Genomic DNA, 14566 nt, shown 5'->3' with positions numbered 1-14566 from the left:
GAGTATTTTCCAGATCCAACTGAGTATTTTCCAGTTCACCACCAAAACACAAAAGATAAAGTCTGTGACCACTCTAGCGACTTGACTGAATGGAGGAAGGGGTGGCTGGGGTCCTGTACCCCAAGCTACTTGCTAGTTATACAACCTGAGGCAAGCTCTTTGGCTGCCCCACCTGTAAGACAAGGACAAGAGTACCTTAATTATAGGAATTGTCTTAAAAGAAGTATGAGATGGGTGTATGAGGTCCCTGCGTGGCGCGGGTGCTGTAGGCAGATTGTAGGGTAGTGGATTTCTAGTCTGCAGTTATGTAGACAGAGCCAGAGAAGCAGCTTTGGGGAGGAATTTTAAAGGAACTTGCCCATGGTCACTCTACGAAGCCGCAGTACCTTCCCAACTCTGAAACATATGCTCTCATCACCCCATCTTAACAAACATTTGGACATTAGAGAAAACAAGTCTCTTCTTAAAATAACATTTTAAGTTATTTTAAGAAATATATTTTAATCCACAAAAATATAGCAGCCCAGGACAATCAGGGCTTAAGATGCAAGATTTTCTATTTTACTGCAAGACAGACTCTGTAATTAATGCGTGCCCTATCTTCTGCTCTTTTAGTCTCCTGAGGACCTTGAGGGATCCGTAAGTGTGGAAGTAGCAAGGGAGAAACAGAAAAAAGTCAAAGCAAAGACAGAATCTTATCTTGTTACCTCTCTTGACTCAGAGCCTCCACTACACATCTCCCGACAATGTCTGCAGAAGATATGGCCTCTACTAACACAAGTCTTACTGAACTCTTGGGACAGGAAATTAGAATATCCTCTGAACCATTCCCATGTTCTTTGGTTCGAATTCCAGCAGCTAGAAAAGGCAGATGCTCTTCTGATCACTCTCCTGCCTGGCTCCGATGAGGATTAATGAGTAACATCGGAGAGAGAAGTGATTATAATAAGGTCTGACGGCACGCCCGATGTCTTCATCCCTTTTCTCTTCGCCTCCTTCTGCATCATCTCACATCCTTTTTTTTTCAATTGATTGATTGGTTCAACAAATACCTGTGGCACCCCAGGCTCTGTGCCAGGTGCTGGGATTCACAGAGAAGAGATTCAGTGCCTGCCCTCAAGGGGCTCCTTCTCTAGTGGGAGAGACAAAGAAATGCAAGATTTCTGGAGTGAGAGAATGGTCTTCCAGGCAGAGGCCAGCACAGCACACTGAAAGGCATGGAACCTCAACAAAACAAGAACATTTGGGAACCAGCTAGAGCACAAGTTTGTGAAGAAAGTGGCAAGATTTGAGGCCAGCGTCGCTGTCTAAGTGAGGACATTAACATTTCAGCCCACATCAGTCAATCATGTCCTATTGATTTCACCCCTTAATATCTCTCCTATCCATCCTTGGCCACTGCTCTATGCAGATACTTATCATCTCTCACGCAGGCATCATCTGCTTCCAAGCCATCACCATTCTGCTGCAAGAGTTTATTTCCATGGTTGCCACTGGATGACTTCCTTAACTGCTCAAAACCCTTCTGAGGTCCAGTCAACTGGCTAATAAGGACCAGTCCAGGGTCTGGGGACACCAGCCATGGAGCATTGCTTTGAGGGGAAGAGGGAGCATAGAACGGGGTCTCCTGCATCCTGCTACCGAAGTACCAATGCGGGAGGTGGTTCTCCTTCCCATCATCAGCAGATCTGGATACCCAGGATCCACCCTATGGATGTTTTTATGGGCAGAGTGGGAAGATGGATATGTTGAGGTCAGGGAAAGAGGGTTTGCCAAACAGGGCAGTATAAGTGAGCTGCACTCCATCATTCCCCTGGCATAAGCAAAGGCTAGTATCCTCTAGTCCTCAAGAGCACCACCTTCCCATGCAGTCCCCACCTCTCCACAGACCTCTCTCCTCAAGCTTCCTCTCAACAACCTCAGAGAGGGCAGCTGCCACTCCCTGGGCTGAGTCCAGATGTTCTCTCCTACCCTCTGACATCACTTTCTAAATTTGAATATGCAGATAAACTCTGAGCCATTCACATAAAGGGCTTTGATTTCCCATACCCCAAACACATAAACAAACAAACATCAGCTTTCCTTTCACAGTGGGCTCCTGCAAATTAAAATGTTTAGTTTTCTCATCTACGGTCTTGAAAGGGATTTCTAGAGCCTGTTTTGGAAGTCAGAGAGCAAAAGGTAAATGCAAACATCATTTCACCTGCAGAGAAAGTTCTAATCCTCTTGAGGCAGTGCCAAAAATAATACAAGCACACTGCTATCAAGCCAATGACTGATATCCCCGAGCTTCCGTCTCCTCATCTGTAAAACTGCAATTGGGTTGTATGGATTAAAGATAATGTATGAAAACTGCCCAATTAGTACCCTATTAATAAATAGCAGCTACTGTTATTAACAAATATGATTGGCTTACCGGAAAACAAAGTCACATTTAGGGAGAATTTGAAAGTGTTCCTAACCCAAAAGAGAAATAAATTAGGAGTGAAAAAAATCCACTAAGTAATGGGTGAGCTCAGTTTACCTTGCTTAAGAAGCCCCACCCTAGAGAACTGATCTCTAGATAACACCCAAATGTTATCCCCCAAGTGCAACCCCCCAAGACTGTCTGGGCTTAAGTCAGGGGCTTGGATTGTCCTGTAAGCTGTGGGAAGTCTGCTCGTGAGCCAGAGTAGACAGGAAGGGGATGGAGCCTTAGAGCTGCACTCTTCAGGGCATCTCCTAGTGTGTTCAAAGCAGTTCTCAGGAGGGTGGGGAGCTACTACACAGCCAACATGAGGCCTCCTTGCTCTGGGGAGACCTTTCTGTTTAACAGAGAGGAATCTGAAAGGACACCCAAAGAGGCACTGGAGGGAGGGGGCCACTCTGGCCCCTCAGAGCAGCCGGCTCAGCTTCAGTGGATGCGACAGGCAGCAGAGGTTGTACCTGGGTCAGCCTCCCTTTCATCATGCAGAAAACAGAGCTCCTCCACCAGACCAGACGCTGGAAGCGCTGGGCCAGGCCTAATAGAAAGAGGAGCCCCAGGCCCCATCACACCAGGCCGTATGAGGCTCCTGCTACTCACCCTCCCAAGCCCCAGCTCCACTTCCATGTTCATCAAGCAACCGTTTACTGGTAACTGGACTTCCCAATAGACTTTGCCAGAAAGGAATGCCTCAGCGCACTGACAATATCTAAACCTGCAACTTTGAGGACCAGGCTGGAGAACAGTGTGTCAACGTGCAGGCGCGTCCCACACCTGAGAAGAAGAAGAAGAAATATCAATAATACCTGCAGTGCACTGAGCAATGACTACGTATCTGATTCGAAGCGCTTTTTGCTTAATCTGTCACTGAATCTCACGATAGGTGTTGTTATTAGCATCTATTATCTGGGCCAACTGAGGCCCAGAGGGATGAAGCAGCTCCCCCAACATCACCAGGTAGCAGTGCCAGGACTGGGACAGAAACCTGATGCTCTGAATGCAGCGAATGCTTTTTGTTTTGTTTCGTTTTGTTTTGAGACAGCATCTCACTCTGTCACCCAGGCTGGAGTGCAGTGGTGTGATCTCAGTTCACTGCAGCCTCCACCTCCCAGGTTCAAGTGATTCTTCTGCCTCAGCCTCCCGAGTAGCTGGGATTACAGGCATGCGCCACCATACCCAGCTAATTTTTTTTGCATTTTTAGTACAGATGGGGTTTCACCATGTTGGCCAGACTGGTCTCAAACTCTGGGGCTCAGGTGCTCTGCCTGCCTCGGTCCCCCAAAGTGCTAGGATTACAGGACTGAGCCAACACGCCCAGCCAGCGGATGCTCTTAATCTGTGCCCTACGCAGCCTTCCTGGGAGGCTTCCCAAGAGCTGGACAGAGCAGGAACTCTGGAATCGGGTTGATGGGGGTACCAGTTATCACTAATAGGAATGAAGATGGGTAGTTCTTTCAGATGGCACCCTCGATGAAAACAAAGAGAGTAGTGCTGCCTGTCTGTGATTCTGTGTCTCCCTGCTCTGCTCACACAGACACCCACACCCACCCACACGCATGATCATGAAAAGAAGAAATGGATCCAGGAGGAGGAGACAGGACTCCTGAGTGAAAACAACGGGGTTTTTCACACTGGGAGCTTTGCCCAACTCCCCCAAGATGAAAAGAGCAGGAAACTGCTGGGGCCAGTTGAACACTGGACTTTTGTTGTGAAAAAAGGCAAAGGGAAGCAGGAAAAGACTGGAACAGTTTCCACGGCGCTGGCGGGTGGGGAGGCAGGTAGGGATTAGCTGGAGGGAGAAGGAGAAGCTGGGGCGGAGGGGAACCTCCACTTGCCAGGAGAGCACATGTAGGATGGGAACCCCAGATGATACTCGAGGCATGGCATTAGACTGGAAGCAAGTCTGTGGTGAAATTAGGGAAGGCTCCACTGGGGACTGTAGACAGAGCACTGGACAAGGAAGTGGGAGACCCAGGGTCCAGTCCTCGCTCTGGAGCCCCCTGGGTGGGCTACCCCGGGCACCTTTCTCTCCTGGGGCCTCCATTCCTACCTCTGTGAAGCGAGTGCTGAACCTCTCTTAGCCCTGACTTGCTGAAATGCTGGGACTCCATACAGAGGCTGACAGTGAGCAGGGATCTGTCGTGGGGTGCAGCAGTGTGCCTCCAGATGCGGCACGGGAGAGGGCAGAAAAGGCCTGTATGGTGAGTCTGCCCCGGGAGCCTCTGCCTGGAAGCTCAAGTGGCCTGAGAGTGACTCAGAAACCACGGAAGTTCCCGGGGCTGATGGGTTCTTATAGATTGTACATGCAGCTCTCCTCGTGGGTTGCAAAACCGCAAGATGGGCTGTGACCACTCTCAAGGAAAGAGCCCTCTCTGCAAAAAGCATTCTGCCCTCCAGGTCTTAAAGCAAACACAGACTCAATTCTTATTCCTTTTAAGACAAAATTGCCTCAGGGGCCTCAGGGAGGCCGTAGGCCTCAAATGTGTGCCTGTCTAGAATTCTCAATGAAAGCACCCTTTTGGGTATTAATAATGGCAACAGTAATGACGATCATTTACTGAGTGTTGCTTTTGGGACAGGCATTGTGCTGAGTGCTCTATGTAATATATATTATTATTTAATGCCCACAGCCACCCCATAAGGAGGGGAGGTACTATCATTATGCCAACTTTAAAGACGAAGAAACTGAGGCCTCAAGAGATGAAGTCACTTGGTCAAGTCACTCAGTCAGTAAATGGGAGGAGATAGACTTCCAGCCCAGATAGGCAGACTCCAGAGTCCATGTTTTCACCGTGATACTGAAGGACCTCTTTTCCTGTGCCAGTGTGATCTGCCTCCAGGAATCCTGTCTTGATGTTCCCTTCCCCATACAGAAGTCCTCTCTGTGTCCTCTTCAGCCTAATAGTATATCTTTTCATACCATTCTTTGGACATCTCTGTTATACTACTCCAGTGGTGTTCCCTTCCCCGCCCCTCCCTGGGAGCTTAGTTGTTGTGATTAAGTCTAGGGGAAATGACCCACACTAAACCAACTCATAAGAGACTGATTGATAAACCTGAAATACAATTTATTAATTTACACTGAGAAATAAAACCACCCAGCAGACGGGAATCCTAAGGCTGACTGGTCAGCACAATCTCTTTCAGGAAGGACAGGCTTTTGGGAAAGGAAATCAATACCAGAAGGTTCTTTGTTAAGTACAAAGTCAGAGGGAAGGGAGTTGATGGATTAACACATAGGTGAAGCTTGACATACCACTATAAAGCCTCCATCCAGCCAAGGATCAGAATATCCAAGGCAAGGAGCCATCTGGGTGTCCTCTCCTTTGGACAGTGCTGGATTTTTCTGGATCCTAGGAAGAGCTTACCTTTCTGACTACATTTATCATGATTGTGGAAGGCTTTTTGTTTCCTTGTTTGCTTAGATTAATTTCTGCATATTTAATAGAACTGAAAGGCAATTTCCCATTGAGACCCACTGAAGAGAAATAATCAATACACACTAGCTGTGCTGCCCTTTGCAGATAATTCACTTCCGTGTTGTCGCTGTATCCTCGCGCTTCCTTACAATGGAGGGACAGAGATGGTAAAAACATGGACTTGGAAGCCAGACTGTATGGGTTTGAATCCTGGCTCTGTTATTTATAAGCTTTGTAACCTCGGGCAGATTACCTAAGTCAGTTTCCCTTTCTCCGAACTGGGGATAATAATAGCACCCACCTCAACATTTGTCAAGAGGATTCAATGAGGGGATACACATAAAGTGCTTAGAACAGTGTCTGCCATCTGGTAAGCAGTCAATACTTGTTAGCGATGATTAATAATTCATTTCATAGATGAGAAAACTGAAGCCTAGAGAGATAAAAAGTCAACTAAGATCATACAGCCAGTAAGTGGTGAAGATATCATTGAAAATCAAACTGGCATCCTTTAAGCACTGAATTCTTTCCTCAGACTAGTTTCTTACCCACTCGCTTTCATAACAAGCTGTTTAAAAATGCAGGTATATCCACCCACTGGAATGGGTAAAATTTCAAAGAATGAAAATATCAAGGTGGGGCTTGGACACAGAACAACTGGAGGGAGTAAGCAGTAACAGCCACTTTGGAAAAGTGTCTGGCAGTTTTGAAATGAGTTAAACAAACACTTAATGAATCAGCCAAGTTCAACCAGGGATGCGGAACCACTCTCTCTGTGGATTGCTGCAGGGATTTGGCCTTACTCAATTGTAAGAGGTAGTTAAGCAATCTTGTAAGGTTATTATCTTTGCATGTCATGTTGCAGTTGAATTCCACAGGTCAGGCAGTTGGGAAGGGAAGATGCATATAAAGTGGGGAAGACAGAGCAAGCTGAGCCCCATAAGTATGAACTGGAACTCCAGGAGGATGAACTGAAGCCTTTAAATCCACATCAGCTTTTGTTGTCTCTGTCGTTGTTAATGTAAGTATTTTGCAGAAGCCCGGATTCATTGCATGGAGCTAACCACATGCACACCTGGCCCTACGGTAGGCGAAGCCAAAGGAGAAGCCAGCTGCCTGCCAACCAGGTGTACCAGCAGTTCAGCCACAACGTGTGTGAGCCACAAACGGATTGCTGCTTCCCTTCTGCCCTCCAGATTCCTCCAAGAGTCACCCTCATGTTCCAGTCTAACCAGAAACGCACAAGAAAGGGAATTCAGGATAACCAAGTCAGCCCATTACAAAGCCAACACACCTACCTTATGATCAGGTAATTCCACCCAAGATATTTACATGAGTGAAATGAGTGCATATGCTCACCAGAAGTAGTGTACAAGAATATCCATAGCAACTTTATTCATAATAGCCAGAACCTGGAAACAGCCCAAATGCCCACCGATAGGAATACAGATAAGCAAATCATCCTATAGTCACACGACGGAATACTGCATCACAGCAAAAAGAACCAACCTTTCATACGCACAGTGTAGATTAATTTCACCGATGTTGAGCAAAAGACACCAGATGCCAAAAAGTACATAATGTGTGTGTGTGTGTGTGTGTGTGTGTGTGTGTGTGTGTATATATATATATTTTTTTTTTGAGGCAGAATCTCACTCTGTCACCTAGGCTGCGGTGCAGTGGTGCAATCATGGCTCAATGCAGCCTCAGCCTCCCAGGCTCAAGAGATTCTCCTGTCTCAGTCTCTCAAAGAGCTAAGACTACAGGCATGCACCACCATGACCAGCTAATTTTTTTTTTTTTTTTGTAGAGTTGGAGGTCTCACTATGTTATCCAGAATAGTCTCCAACTCCTGGGCTCAAGTGATCCTCCCGTCTCAGCCTCCCAAAGTGCTGAGATTACAGGCGTGAGTCACCATGCCTGACAATGTATATCTGTGTGAAATTCAAGAATGGCCAAAACTAATTGATAGTGAGGAAAGTCAGAATAGTGGTTCATTAGCACTGGAGCAGGAGAGGTGGGTCTGTTACCTCTGCTGGGGAGGGGTATGATGGAGTCTGAGTGCCTGGAAAGTGTCTTGATCTAGGTGGTAGTTATATAGCTGTATAGATGTGTAAAATTTCATTGGGTTGTATGCTTAAGGTCTGTGCCCTTAACAGTAGTATGTATGACATACTTTCATCTTTTTTTTTCTTTTTTTTTTTTTTTTTGAGACAGAGTCTCGCTCTGTCGCCCAGGCTGGAGTCCTGTGGTGCAATCTTGGCTTACCACAACCTCCGCCTCCCGGGTTCAAGAAATTCTTCTGACTCAGCCTCCCGAGTAGCTGGGACTACAGGCGTCTGCCACCATGCCCACCTAATTTTTGTATTGTTAGTAGAGACGGGGTTTCACCATGTTAGCCAGGCTGGTCTCAAACTCCTGACCTCATGAGCCTCCCACCTCGGCCTCCCAAAGTGCTGATATTATAGGCGCGAGCCACCGCGCCCAGCACTGATGTACTTTAATTTTAAAATGGATTGTAGATTCCTAAGCTCTACCCACAGAGATACCTGATGGCCTGGGTGCAGTTCAGGGGTGACTCTTGGGAGAGCTCTGAACTGTGCCTTATTTCTTCCCAAGTTTGCTCCCCATTCTGTATGGTCAGTCATTCTTGAATTCACCCTAAAACCAAATTTTTCAAGGATGGAGAAGAGCCAACTTTAATCTTACTTCTCTGGGATTTGCAAAAGCAAATTCCTGTTCATAAAGGTACCCACAGGGTGGGATGTCATCAAACAGAGCTTCTTTCTAATAACGGCGACGGTGTTGTAAGGTGTGTTAACAACCTCCAAACTGGAACCACTCTTGGTTTTAAGATGCCAAGTAGCTTAATGCTTTCCTATCACTAGGAACTGGAGCATCTCTGGTTTCATAAGACTTTCCCATGTCCCAAACACCACTCACTTGCCCTCTCCCAGTGTGAACAGAACCCGCCCAGGCCTGGAACTGCTGCCTCCATTTTGAAGGGCTGAATCTTGTAAGGACTGGAGGTCCTCACCCCCTAAGGGGAGTGGTGTCCTCCCTGGGGAAAACTCATGAAGCTCATAAGAGTCCTAGACACAAATGGCCCAAGCTTCCACAAAATGCACATTATCCCCTTTCCTCCCATTTAAAACACAGATGTGGCCAGGCGCAGTGGCTGACACCTATAATCCCAGCACTTTGGGAGGCTGAGGCAGGTGGATCGCTTGGTCAGGATTTTGAGACAAGCCTGGCCAACATGGTGAAATCATCCTGTCTCTACTAAAATTACAAAAATCAACCGGGTGTGGTGGCGGGCACCTGTAATCCCAGCTACTCGGGAGGCTGAAGCAGGAGAATCACTTGAACCCGGGAGGCAGAGATTGCAGTGAGTCAAGATCGTACCACTGCACTGCAGCCTGGGTGACAGAGCAAGACTCTGCCAAAAAAAAAAAAAATTAAATAAAAAATAAAATAAAATAAAACACAGACATGCCTGTGGAGGAAAGGGCACTAATATGAACTGAAGACCCTGCTGGCTCCTCCCTATACCCCTCCCAGAGCCTCAGTTTCCATTTTTCATAGCTGAACATGGGCCGTGGGATGCTGCTTCCTGTTGGAAAGAAAGGGAAGGGACAGAATAATCACTCCTATTTACACAGTTCTCTACAATTTGCAAAGCAAGACACTTCCACTTGCCCTCCCTGAGGCCCCCTACTCCATTCCCACCCCCACGCTCCAGCCCCCGCAAGCCTGAAGTCATGGAGGAAGCGTCGTTTAGGCGGACTTGACCTTGCTTTTTGTCTGGTTTCGGAGTTCCCAATAAGAAGCAGATACCTCCCCCGAGTAACTATTCAGGTGTCAGCCCCCACCTGATAAGTATTTGGGCTCAGGGGAAGTGATACCTAAGAGGTGACACAGAGAAATTAGGTGATTAGGCACACGCCTAGCACCTGAGCAGGTGGGCCGGGGCAGGGGTGGGGAGCGATACCCAGACTCCATGTTGCAGTCAGAGGCCCAAGGCTTTTGGAAGAGCAGACCCAGGTTAAGTGTTCTTTATGTGCAATCTCATTGTGCCATTAGGTGACAAGTCAGAGAAAGAACCTTTCTTTCTTCTACCAAAGCCAGGCAGCTGGGGCAGCCAGAGCACCTGGGCTGCTGCAAGAAGGAAGCCTTCCTGTATGCTCCACCCTCAACCACGGAGCGGCTGGGCAGGCCTCCCTACACTGCGGCCTGGGCTGGTTGTGGCTGGACTTGTCTAACCCTCCAACTTGTGCACCTCAACGTCGGGGCTCCTCGGTTTTTTTTCTACCTCTGACAGGGTCTGCCATTAAGCCATATTAAGGGGCAAAAGGCAAAGAAGGGACCTGAAATCAAATCTGAAAATTTTAGATAAAGCAACCCACCCAACAAAGAAGTCCAAAGTACGTGATGGGATTGGAGGAATTGCTGACAAGTAGAACTCAGGGACGCCAAGCTGGCAGATTGCTCTGGAAAGGACAACAGCAACGAACGGCTACCATGAGGCTCAGTCTGTACATCACCAAGCCAATGGATTGGGTCCAGCGAGGATGCAAGATGTATTGAGTGTGGTGTGCCTCTTCTGCACACACCTGCAGCTCGCTGGGATTCAGGATGAGGAGGCACTGAGAGCTGTGACAAACCAGGTCAGGCCACAGACTCTGGATTTAGGACAATCAAAAAGTAGGTGGGACTCGTACCTGGGGAAAGTGTCCAGGGAAGTTGGAAACTGACCCTGAGGCAATTCTGGAGGTGTCTAGGCCCACTGCTGCAGGCACTGGCTTGACAATGCTTTTGAGAAAAACACAAAGTATACACTGTTTTTTGTTTGTTTTTATTTTTGTGTTGAGAGGTAGTCTGGCTCTGTTGCCAGCTGGAGTGCAGTGGCCCAATCTCAGCTCACTGCAACCTCTGCCTCCTGGTTCATGTGATTCTTCTGCCTCAGCCTCCCGAATAGCTGGGATTACAGGCATGCACCACCACGCCTGGCTAATTTTCGTATTTTGTAGAGACGAGGTTTCACCATGTTGGCCAGGCTAGTCTCAAACTCCTGACTTCAAGTGATCTGCCACCTTGGCCTCCCAAAGTGCTGGGATTACAGGCGTGAGCCACCGCACCCGGCCCACACTGTTTTCTGTCCCTGGCCCTGACTCATTTGTCCTGATTTCTCAAGAGAGGGACTTTCAGAAAATGAAAATAGAGAAAAAAGAGAACTTTTACTAAAGATCTTCAGTATTGGTAAGAAGAGAACCCATCCTCTCTCAGCAAGGACAGGAGACGGCGAAGAGATCCGCGTCATGGGAAGGGGACAGCACAGCATCAGCAGGAGGGGGAGCGACAATGTCCCCAAGACCACAGACACCTGTCAGGTGTGTTTGGGAGGGCCTGGCCCCGACCAAGTCTACAGAGTTGAGGCTTGCTGGTCAAAGTCATTATGATCTTTGTCCAAGCCTTGGATGGTCACCCTTTCTCCATAAACCTCCGTCCCACACTGAAATACTCCCTGTGTATCCTTGAACAAATCCTTCCTCCTCTGAGTCCCATCTCAACCAAAAAAGAGAAACGCACTTGCACTGAACTCTCTCCCAGGGCTCCATGAACATCTCATGAGATTCGAACCCCTAGCTCTGGACTATCACAGTCCCATCCTTTATGCACTCCATCGTCATTATAGGATGTAAGTCCAAAAGCCCTGGCACTGAGTGAGAGCTACTCACTAGAACAGCTTGGTGCTGAGACCCTGGGGCATGCAGAGGGCCAGGAAGTGGCCAAGGCGGGGCAGAGCCACTTGTTTTCCCTGAGATGGTCTGCCTGGGCCCTAGCACTTCCATGGCTGCCATATCAATGCTGAGATCCCAGAGGTCCTGGGAGGAGCCATCGCTCTCCCTTTACTAAAGTGACCTGAAACTTTGGACAGGCTGCCAGTGCTCCCTGGCCTTTTCTTTATTTATTTGTTTTAATTGTTATTTATTCTTTTCTTTCTCTCCTTCCTTCCTTCCCTCCCTTCCTCCTGTCTTTCTTTCTTTCTCTCTCCCTCCCTCCCTCCCTCTCTCTCTCTCTCCCCCTCCTCCCTCCCTCCCTTCCTTCCTTCTTTCCTTTCTTTCTTTTTTTGATGGAGTCTCACTGTCTCCCAGGCTGGAGTGCAGTGGCATGATCTCGACTCACTGCAACCTCTGCCCACTAGGTTCAAGAGATTCTCATGCCTCAGCCTCCCAAGTAATTGGAATTACAGATGTGAGCCATCATGCCCAGTTAATTTTTGCATTGGGGTTTCACCATATTGGCCAGGCTGATCTCAAACTCCTGATCGCAGGCGATCCACCTGCCTCAGCCTCCAAAAGTGCTGGGATTACAGGCGTGAGTCACTGCGCACAACCTATTCATTCATTTTTTAGACAGGATCTCGCTTTGTCCCCTAGGCTGGAGTACAGTGGCACAATCATGGTTCACTGCAGCCTCCACCTCCTAGGCTCTAGCAATCCTCTTACCCCAGCCTCTTGAGTAGCTGAGACTGCAGATGCATACCACCACACCCAGCCAATTTTAAAAAACTTTTTACAGTGATGGAGTCTCGCTATGTTGCTCAGGCTGATCTCAAACTCCTGAGCTCTATCCATCAGGAGCTCTCCCCCATCAGCCTCTCAAAGCCCTTGGGATTACAAGTGGGCGCCACCACACTCAGCCCTCCTCAGCGTTTCTGCTCCTCACTGCCCTGTAGGAGAGTCCACTGGGTCCTCAGTGCCCAGCTGAGCTCGTGCAGGAAGCCCCAACTCTGGGTCTCACTGCCTCACCCCTAACCAACTCCTATCATACTTCAGGGCATGGCTCGAATGTCACTTCCCGAAGGACATTGTTCCTGATCACCAGACTGGCACAAGTGCTCTCCCGTGGCCCATACTCCTTCATCATAGAATTTATCCCTGCTTATAATTACATATTTGTGTTTGGCTTACTCGATTTCTGAACTTTCCCCCCATCATGCACATACATAAACACACACACATACACATAAACACTGTTAAAACAAATGAAAACCGAGGTCAGGCCTGAAGATCCCTTGAGCAAGCAAAGCTAGTTAGGCTTCATAAGTGACCTAAACCTTGCTTAATTTGAAAACATAAGTGGCCTGGGCCTATCCTCCTCTTCCACACTAGAAGGTTTTCAAGCTCACACCTGTAATCCCAGCCCTTTGGGAGGTCAAAGCAGGAGGACTGATTGAGCCCAGGAGTTTGAGACAAACCTGAGCAACATAGAAAGACCCCACCTCTACAGAAAATAATTAGCTGAGCATGGTGGCTCACAGTCTCAGTTACTGGGAAGTCTGAGGCAGGAGGGTCCCTTGAGCCCAGGAGTTGGAGGCTGCAGTGAGCTACGGTTGTGCCATTGCACTCCAGCCTTGATGACAGAGTGAGAATCTGTCTCTTAAAAAAAAACAACAAAAACTAAACAACCAAAAAAACGTAATGGCTGGACATGGTAGCTCATGCCTATAATCCCAGCATGTTGGGAGGCCAAGGTGGGTGGATCACCTGAGGTCAAGAGTTCGAGACCAGCCTGGCCAACATGATGAAACCCCATCTCTAATAAAATACAAAAAAATTAGCTGGGCATGGTGGTGCATGCCTGTAGTCCTAGCGACTCAGGAGGCTAAGGTCAGAGAATCGATTGAACCGGGAAGACAGATATCGCAGTGAGCCGAGATTGCGCCACTGCACTCCAGCCTGGGTGACAAAGCGTGACCCTGTTTCAAAAAAAAATGTTTTTTGAGCTATTTCTTGTAAATGCTTATACGTGTGTTGCTTAACAACAGGAATACGCTCAGAGAAATGTGTCATTAGGTGATTTTATCTTTATGCAAACACGAGAGAGTGTATTTACACAAATCTAGACAGTATAGACTACTACACACGTAGGCAACATGGTGTCGCCTAGGCTACTTTGCTCCTAGGTTACCAACCCATACATGTTACTGTACTGATTACTGTAGGCAGTTGTAACACAATGGTAAGCATTTGTGTAGCTAATCATAGAAAAGGTACAGTAAAAATAGAGTATAAAATATTAAAAAATGGTTCACCTGTATAGGGCATTTACCATGCATGCAGCTGGCAGGACTGGCAGTTGCTCTGGGTGAGTCAGTGAGTGGTGAGTGAATGTGAAGTCTAGGACATTGCTGCACACTACTGGAGACTTTGTAAATACTGGATACTGGCTGGGCATGGTGGCTTATGCCTGTAATCCCAGCACTTTGGGAGGCCGAGGCAGGTGGATCACCTGAGGTCTAGAAATAAGGAAATAAAGTCCTAGAGAGGTGAAAGAACTTGGGCTCAGTGAAGCCACTGAAATATGTCATGACTGAAAAACTACCTCTGAAACTACCCCAATTCATGGATTGCTTTTTTTCTTAAACTCTATACATTTTCTTGTGCCTCAGATTTTTCTCTAACCACCTGCACACCCCTCATAACAATATGAGGGCAGGAACCTTTAGTCACTTATTCCACAGCCGTGGGTGGAGTGACTGTCGTGTGCCAGGGACTAAGCTGGGGCTGCAGACACCACACTAAATAAAAAGGCACCAATTTCTATTCTCATGGAGTTTACATCTAGTAGAGGAAGACAGAAAGTAAGCAGTAAACCTAGTAAATAAATAACTTACATA

This window comes from Mandrillus leucophaeus, unplaced genomic scaffold (genome assembly GCF_000951045.1).
Source record: "Mandrillus leucophaeus isolate KB7577 unplaced genomic scaffold, Mleu.le_1.0 Scaffold578, whole genome shotgun sequence".
Classification (NCBI taxonomy): domain Eukaryota; kingdom Metazoa; phylum Chordata; class Mammalia; order Primates; family Cercopithecidae; genus Mandrillus; species Mandrillus leucophaeus.
The sequence above is the reverse complement of the archived record's forward strand: the minus strand, read 5'-3'. Positions refer to the sequence as shown.